Below are 9237 nucleotides of genomic sequence, written 5' to 3'. Positions count from 1 at the left end.
CCACTGTGGTCTAACTTCTTATATTCCAAGACAACACGGGTCTAAGCAAGTGGGTAAGTCTATGGCTGGAGTTCCTTCTGCAGACGGATTGTCCCCCACTGCATAGGCTCCTGGTCTGACACATTCATGAGAGCCACCAGTGAAGGTGGGATAAATACGTGGTGGTACAAGTGCCCCAGGTGTCCAGCCCTGCCCGTCACAGAAGGCTCTTCACTCCAGGTGCCTCTTCTGCCCGTCCCCTGGGATGGCTCTGTCTTGGTCAGAGTGCCTCTTTGTTTGCTCATCCTATGGCTGGAGAGGAGTTCTTCAGGACTATTTGAGGAGAGAGATGCTGGAGTACGAGGGAACTAGATGGAAAAGGAAAGGAGATTTTAAGAAGTATTACCATGGGCCAAGTGTCTCTATTACTCCATTTCAGAAATGCTTATAAAAACTTCAATTATTTTGATGTTACTCTGGGTTGTTGGAAGGAGTTGCGTGAGTCCAGCACTGGTCTGAGACTAGACCACATGGATCCTGGCTTCAAAAGGATCGTGGACGTAACAGTGGAGGAGGTACATACTAATTCACGATGACAGCCGTAACATTCCTTGTCTCTCTGGAGAGTCTGGGAATAAATAAAGGTCTTCTGGCTTCGTCCCGCTTGGATCCTGGGCAGGTCTAGGGGTCCAGGCTCTGATCTGAATCCAGAAGCCTCAGAAGGAACTGAGCGGGAACATTCACTTCTTTCTGGAGCTCTCAACACATGTTCATGAAGCTCTCCAAGAGCTGTGTCTCTAAGGCCAAGTTGACTGTGCATTTCGGGGACTCTGCCTGTTGTTTCTAAGTCTGTTTCTGGAACTCTTTGTCAGAACTGTGATCCCAATTTAAAATTTGCTGGAGAGGTTCCTTAAATGCAATGAATAATTTGCTCAGCTACACTATTAGTGTACATTTGCATATTTATTTCAAAATTAAAATATGAGTTAGAATAAAATGCCGATTGCGTGAGTCGTCATGATTAAAACAGTACTCAATAATTTTACTAACTGGTTTTAAACTCTCACGTGATCTGTTATTTGTTATTGCATCCTCATTCTTCCTCATGTGGTGGGAACATGCCAGGTGCTGTGTGGAGTTGAAGTTTGAAGGCATTTCAGGACCTCAGGAAGACTAGACTCAAATGGAGGAAAAAGAGTCAGTCAGATGGGTACATGCTGACATTACGCCTCACCCAGCAGGGGACAGTGACAGCCCTGTAGTAGTATTGCTAAGACTCTAGGTCTTCCATCGGGTGGTGAGTTTTATTATTATGCTTTATAATCATGTCATATTATTGGATTTATAATTACATAGATATATTGGATTATTTGGAGCGTACTGAATATTACTCACTTTTTGTTACAGGAGCCTGAATGCAGGTGGGCGTAGCATAAGTCAGGGGACGACACCCTGGTGATCTGAATTCAATCTCTGTGCTTCACGAGTGAAAATGTGGGAGCACTCTTGATCTTCCTTCATAACAAGGAGCCCCATTGTCTTGAGAATCACTGTCTTCTGAATAGTCGAATTATGGAACAATTTTGGTTTCTCCTTTATAGTTTTCTGTAAAAAAATTTCGAAAGGAACAGCTTCTCAGGCCGTCCCCCAGGTATACTGAGATTAAGGGTGGAAGTGACGGGTATGGTGCTAGGACCAGCTTGTCATACGATTCTGCTGATGAGTCAGGTTTGAGAATCGCCAAAGAAGCTTCTGGAAGGGATACGCTCTCTTCTCTAGCTCCGGGAGGGTGTGGACGTGAGGTCTGGACGGCTGCAGCCCTTTTGTTTTCATGGAATGAGACCCCGGCTGACCACGTGCAAAGGACAGAGCTCTGTATGAATGGCAGGTCAGGGACAGTGAGGAAGCGGGGCCCTGATGGCATCAGTAGGCCGCAGCAGGAAGCCTCTCCTGAAGAAACACAGCCTTGTCTCGGCGTCTCATTTATGAAGCCAATAAATCTTCTGTGTTGTTTAAGACAGTTTGAAATGGGTCCTCTGTCACATATGATGTTAAGAGTCCTAACTGATAGACCTCAATTAACTGAGACAAACTGAGTATGTCTTTATCTTTCACATCCTGAAATTGCCTAATTTATAAAGTATTTGATGATGTTTCTGAGACAATCCTTTATCTGGCACCCTGGGCACCTCTGATTGCCTGCTATATTTCTACCTCTGGAAATAAACTGTCAGACCAAGAAGTATGTCCTTGAAATGCATCCTCGGTGGTAGTGAATGAATTATGTGCTTCGTTATGTAACTTTTGAATAAATTTGGATTCAACGGATTAAGGAAATAACCAGGAAATATGTCTTGTGACTTAACTGATATCTGGGTTGGATCATTTCATCATTCATTTGAAAAATCTGTGTTGAGGCCTCAGTACAAACCAGGGACCTCGGTAGGCAATGGGTGGGTATTACACGAGGATGAGCAAAGCAGACATGGTCTCTGCCCTGATGGAAGTTAAAGACTAATTGGAGAGGCAGACATTAAGCCAATAACCAGTGATCACACAGATAAACAAGGAATGTTTAGATAATTCTATGAAAGGTAAATACTGAGTCCTACTGGAGACCGAGGCAGGGGTTTCTCACCTACGTGAAGAGGTTAGAAAAGACCCTTCTAAGCAGATGACTTTAAGCTGAGCACTAAAAAATGAATTACTGTTAAACAGGCCAAGAATGGAGAGCATATTCCAGGCAGCACGGACAGCATATGCAAAGGCCCTGAGGCAGGAAAGAGCTCGACTCATTTGAAAGAAGGCAGTCAGTGAAGTGAGTGCGTGTACTGCCAAGAGAAGGGCTGGAGAGACATGTGGGGAGCTGTGCAGTCCACGTTAACGATTCTATATTTTATCCTGAGTGAAATGGGCACCACTGAAGGTGGCTTGAAGCAGGAGTGACATGATCTGAGCTGTGCTTTTAAAGAGATCTCTTTGGCTGTAGTGTACAGAATACACCAGGGAGGCCAAAGGTAGAGGCAGTGAAGCTAGTTAGGGGTGTTGTAGGAATCCAGGCAGGAGTTTTGGGGGCCGTGGAGTCAGATGGTGGCTATAGCGGGAAGAGAGTGGAAGGACTTGAGCCATATTTTTAGGTAGAATTGATAAGGCTTGGGGTTGGACTGGTTATGTATATATTGGGGGGACAGAGGGGGAAGGAGCTATCAAGTCAAATCAGTCAAGGGGCTTGCAAGGGGCCCCTTGCAAGATATAAGAGTTCATTTTGGGTTTTATTTGCGCGAACGTATATTGCCAGGACAGGTAGAAATTTTGTCTTCCTATCTCAGCTGATTTACCATGCCAGATTTTTGCTCAAGATAGACTTTTCTAAACTTGTCTAGAAGTCACACAAATGTGGGAAAACAAGTCTTACTCCTCTTCTAGAAAAGCAGAGAGAGAAGGAGGGCAAGAAGCTAGCATACCACTAGGGAAATCAGAGTGAAGAAATTGGGCATAGAAAATGAGAAATTCTCTCCAATCAGTTCCTCCTTGCCAGCCATCACTTTCTTAGTTTGGACCTCCATCGTGTCTCACTTGGACCTTTGCAGTAGCCGCCTGCTCGTCCAGTGCCTCCAGCCCTGGGACGACTGAAGAATATGTGGCCAAGAGAGAAAAATCAAGTCCCACAGCCTCCCAGCCCTGAGGACATCCCAGAATCAAAGTTCTTTTACTTTTACTTTCCTTAAGATTTTCATTCCCTTGGCATATGGGTTCTAGAGGCATCTAGGACTTACTTTTTTTAATTTATGAATTTATTTTCCAACAAACTGTAGGAACAAGTGTGTAAAAGGAATTTTTTGGGAAAAGCAGGAAAACATATTCATGACTCCATTACCCAAGGGTGACAATGGTCTTTCTTGGTTTTTTGGTTTTGAAAATAACCTTCAAGTCCTCGGTGTATTCATTCAGTTCAATGAGATCTTACTGAGCATGTACTATGTGCCAGGCATACACGAGTGAACAAAACAGACAAATCAGCGAGCATGAGCATTTCAAATAGTTAAATATAATGGATGTGCCATTCTAAATTAATCTTTATGAATTTTAAATGGGATTTACGTCTTTCTTAATTACCATTTAATGCCTACGTGTTATCCAACACATTAAGAATATAGTTAATTAAAGCATTCACCAGTTGGGACCTTAGGCTTTTTGCAAATAGAGACCAGAATGATTTTTGCCACTGTATCCCCAGACCTTTAGCACAGTGCCCTACAAGTAAAAGGTACTCAGCAAATACTAGCAGAATAAATAATGGCTCTTTTTTTCTAGTTTAGGAATAACAATTACACTTCCACAATCCTTTTTGTACCTAGAGGTTTCAGCTTCTCAATCTTTTCCACCAAACTTTTCCTAACAGTAGTAGAAAGGGAATATTTGGGGATCTGAGGGATATATATGGTGACTATAATATATAAATTTAAAAAAATATAATCGAAATGACTTAGCTCCAGAAAAAAATTTGTAACCTGTAGTTGTGAGTATTTTGAGATTCCTTATGTGTACTCTTAGGAAGAATAACGCCCGGATTTGATCTGCACAGAAGGTTTAAGACACGTTCCTGAGAAAGAGCTCTGTGGGCTAAGGAGCTTCACCCTGCTGGCTGGTGTACGAACCATATAGCTTTCCTAGTATTTTTTAGCTTTTTCTTACTGCAAGAAACATCACTGTGTAAGCAGACCTGTTTTACCCCAACCTTGCTAGTTTGGGGTATTGTTAGAAGTTGAATGGTGCCCCTCACCCCGAATATATTGAAGTTCTAATCCCCAGGAGCTGTGAGTGTGACTTTATTTGGAAAGAGAGTCTTTGTAGATGGTCAAGTTGAGGTCCTACTGGAGTCCTGTGGCCCTTAATCCAATATGGCAGGTGTCCTTATGAAAAGGGGACATTTGGATACAGAAATGGGTATGCACACAGGGAGGGCATCGTGTGAAGATGAAAGCGCAGATCAGGGTGAAGCATCTGTATGGCAGAGCAAAGATTTCAGCAAGTCACCAGGAGCTGGGAGAGGGGACTGGAGCAGATTGTCCCTCACAGGCCTCAGAGGGAACCAGCCCTGCCCACGCCTCGATCTTGGACGTCCAGCCTCCAGAACCGTGAGACAATCGTTTTCTCTTGTTTAAGGTACTTTGTGATGGCAGCCCAAACAAACCAACACTAATTGTTTTATATAAACATCTTTTTTCAGAACCCAGTGGGAATGAAACGCCCCCTCAAGCCTGCTTTCATTTTTTATTTTGTGATGTGAGAGAATGAACACTTTCCAGATTTGTTTGCTTGTTGTATGCTACTCAACTGTGCATTTCTGGGGTGACAGGGGGACTGTCTCACATGTGACCTGGGTCAGTATGTGCTCATTAGATGAAGAATTAAAGAATGAATTAGTGGCCTGATGGAATACAATTCACTGAAACATCTGTCTGATGAAGTTTGATCACGGAAAGTATTTGTTTTGATTCCTACATTTCCTGTCAGCCCCTATGATGGCTCTGAATTTGCTGAAACATGAGCTTTGAGACAACCCCTTAGAGTGATTGTTTTGCTCACACCGTCCAGACAGATGTGTTCAGGAAGGCTTATCGACTGTGTGTCTCCTTTGCTCCGGCAGACGGCCATCTCTCTAATCCCAGGCCCAGAGGGCCTGCCCATAGTCGGGGCTCCATACAAGCTTGAGAAGTGAGCTCGAGATAAGGAACCACACCAACAACCTACTTCTAAGAACAGGCAGTGGGCCGAAGGGGAACCATCTACTTCTAATGCATGTGGGACCGGTCTGAAAGCTAATCCTGTATTGGTTGGGGTCACTACTCCTGCCAGCCGCCACAGCAGACAAATCCCCGTCTCAGGTTTGTTATCTCACTCACAGTCTGATGTGGTTCAGGTGGCCCTTCTCCATCCTGCAGAAGATGAGAGAGTTGGAGGCCCCCAGGTCAGGACAAGAGAGAAGGAGTCATACCAGTTCTTAACTCCTCAGCCTGGAAATGAGAGGCTCTGCTCCCGTCTCACTGAGCCGCACGGATCACGTGGTGCCACCGGGAGGTGGGGGAAGAGAGGCGCACGGCATAGGACAGTACAAGAGAGCATCGCCTGTGCCACAGCTCTCCTGAACAGCAAACGGCCAGATGAGCACATCGGCACGTGTGCAAGGATGTTCACAATGATAACGAAAATTTATTTCAAAGTAGCCTGGAAACAATTCAGGGTTTTCACAATCAAGATTTGAAAGCCGTCAGTCACTGCCTTTGAAGCAACTCTCTTGTTCCTCCTTTGGAGGGCAGATATGGAGATAAATGAACTGAAACCCACTGGCCAGCTGAAAACCAGAATTGAGCCTAACTGAAGAAAAACAACAAAAATATTCATGCACATTTCCAGGCGTTTGGACAGTACACGGCCGCTTTGGGAGGGTTGGCGTGTGCATGAATCGAGTGTTAGGAACTTCGAAAGCTCTGATTTCTGGGCTTCTGGCAACTTTATTCATCCCACAGGGCTTCATATAGGCTAGGAGGAGAACATGCAAAAATATCTGTCTGGTTGCAAAGTACCTTTCTAGTAGGAAGGAGTGAGAAAACAAAGTTCTGTGTCAGGTCAGAGGGGCTTGGTTTCCAGAACAGAAGAGCAGAAGGATGGTTTACTATTGAGATGCTAGAAAGCTCCTTGAGAAATGTGGTCCCAGGACAGCTGACAGCACAGAGCCTGAGGTTTCCCAAGGAGGGAGGTCCCTGGAGTGCTGAGTGCTTTCACTGGGGTGACATCTCCCTGTCATGGGGGAGGGCGTGGGAGGGAGGGGTTTCCTGCTCTGAATGTCGAACTGCTATTCAGCATCCACTCAGCACTCAGGCTGGGGACCCGGACACATTTTCAATTTCAAACGCCTTTCAAAACCCTCTTTTCCTCTCTTTGCAATAAATGGCAGCGATTGATCAGCCAAAGCTTGCTCTTTCACACAAGGCCCTCTGTGACTTCTAATTATGGCTCTGACCTGGACGTCTTTCTAAAACTCACTTAACCAGGAAGCGGTTGGTCTGGGCAACAGCACAGCAGTCGGGCTCTGAGCTGGATTTATCTATGATTAGCTTTGCCAGCACTCGGTCACCCTGGAGTTTACGACGTGGTAGTGTTGGCCTGTTCACAATCCTGTCTCAAGCCCGAGACTCCTACCGATGGAAATGATAAGGATGAGAACATCTGTGTATGTCTGTCCTGGGGCTGGCCCTGGACCACATGCTTTCTGCATGTTATTTCTGAGACGTACAAAGTCAAGATTCCTCTCATGCCCATTTTCTAGACTAGAAAAATTGGAACTTTGGGAGGTTAAATATATAACTAGCCCAAAGTTAGATAATTAGCGGGTGGTGAAGTCTGATTTCAAATTTACAGGATGCTAGCAGTTATCTAACTCAGGCTCCATGTTTACAACAAGGAGGGGGCTGCAGGGATGCTGGGAGACCCTCCCAAAGTGACCCAGTTTGTTACTGACCGGGGAGGACTAAGGCTGGGGCTCGCGACTCTCAGTCTGGCTGTCTGCCCCGCCTCATTACCTAAAGCACATTTGTCCAAGACTCCCTCAGCTCTCGACAAGAGCCACTACGTGTCCCCTGTGCAAGGTCATGTGTCCCTGGAGACAAGTGGACATTTTCTCCAGCAGCCTGGGGAGCGGCGTGCCCTCATGCAGGAAGTCAGTCTCCATCCACCCGGACGTGGGCTTGGCTGTGTTGTGTGGAGCACGCAACCCTGGGCCCTGATGGCCTCGGCTTCCAGGTGAGTTGGGTTTAATAAAAAGAGAGCAGAAAAATGAAAACATGAGGAGAGACCAATGTTTATGAGATCGCCTTCCAGTCAAGTCAGTAATCCTTGACTTGGGTTAAGTATGGTGACCCTCACACACTGGGCCCTTTACAAATCTTCACATGGTCATAACAGTGACACGTTAGGCTAATCGGCCACAGATGTGGATGAGCAGGCAGCCCCCAGCTTGGTGTTTCCTCTCGGCGGTCAGCCATCGGAACCCGTGTGGTCAGTGGCAGTGACCTTCATGCGGTCCTCAGACAGTAAGGGAGGGTTTCTGAGCGCTGGGCATGGAGACACATAGTAGGGGGTCAAGGCTGACCAGACTGCTTCAGGGACCCAGAGGTTGGAATAAATTCATTCATTTCATCTTTATAAGAAGATTGTGAGGTGGGCACAGTGTTTAACACAATTCCTGACTTACAGTGGCTTAGACAATATAGGTATTTATATTCATTACCTAACTTCTTCAGAAGCTTGGAAGTAGACGAGAACGGTGTCAGCGGCTCAACTACTGTGTTTCCCCAAAAATAAGACCGAGCCAGACCATCAGCTCTAATACATCTTTTGGAGCAAAAATTAATATAAGACCTGGTCTTATATTAGGTTAGATAAGACCCGGTCTTATAGTAAAATAAGACCGGGTCTTATATTAATTTTCTCCCCAAAAGATGCATTAGAGCTGATGGTCCGGCTAGATCTTATTTTCGGGTTAACATGGTAGGTATTGGTGTAACTGAGATTATTCTGGTTGCTTGTGGTGACAAGATGACTGCAGCGTCTGGTCCTCACATGACAGCATCCATTTCTCTCTTATCAGGGGGGAAGCTTGACTTCCTTTTACAGCTCATTGACCAGATTGAGTCACATGATACTTTGGACCAATAACTGGAAAAGGCAAGGGGATTTCCACGAGGGCTCAGACCAGGCGTGATCCATCGTAACCCCCCACCCCACCGGAACCAGGGTTCTGTCAGCAAGGGACGGGGCGCATCTGCTCAATAGTCAACCCAGGGGACCTGCCATACAGTCATGCTTTTGAAATGTGCACAGTTCAGTGGAGACACAAGGGGGGAAGGGTGGGAGGAAGCATCATGTGAAAAACTATAATCCCACAGAGATGTGTAAACACGGCAGCTTTGCATGGGGGTACAGTAAGGAGTAACGAAGCTGCAGTGCTATTTGAGGTGGTCTTGGAAGATGAAGGGAGGTCAGGTGGACATGGAGGGTGTGTGTGTGTGTGTGTGTGTGTGTGTGTGTGTGTGTAGGGAAACTAAAGGGAGAGGCGGTGTAGGCTAAAGGGCCTGCTGTGCAAAGGCTTGGCCGTGAGTCACGTAGCAGCATTCGTGGAGGGGACAGGCACAAAATGAAACTGCACCAGTAGAGGTCCTACAAAGGCTCCTCCAGCCAAGACAGAGGAAGGGCCCA

At 45.9% G+C, this 9237-nt stretch overlaps 1 long non-coding RNA gene across 1 annotated transcript; it reads left to right on the top strand.

The window, feature by feature from the left end:
- The first annotated feature begins 421 nt into the window (after positions 1-421).
- Positions 422-1760, top strand: LOC117021034 (uncharacterized). The gene is made up of 3 exons (XR_004422794.1): positions 422-554; positions 1105-1276; positions 1387-1760. It is a non-coding gene; the product is annotated as an uncharacterized LOC117021034 (long non-coding RNA).
- The last annotated feature ends 7477 nt before the right edge of the window (positions 1761-9237 follow it).

The sequence above is a fragment of the Rhinolophus ferrumequinum genome, chromosome 4 (genome assembly GCF_004115265.2).
Source record: "Rhinolophus ferrumequinum isolate MPI-CBG mRhiFer1 chromosome 4, mRhiFer1_v1.p, whole genome shotgun sequence".
NCBI lineage: Eukaryota > Metazoa > Chordata > Mammalia > Chiroptera > Rhinolophidae > Rhinolophus > Rhinolophus ferrumequinum.
This window is presented reverse-complemented; position numbering and strand designations above follow the sequence as displayed.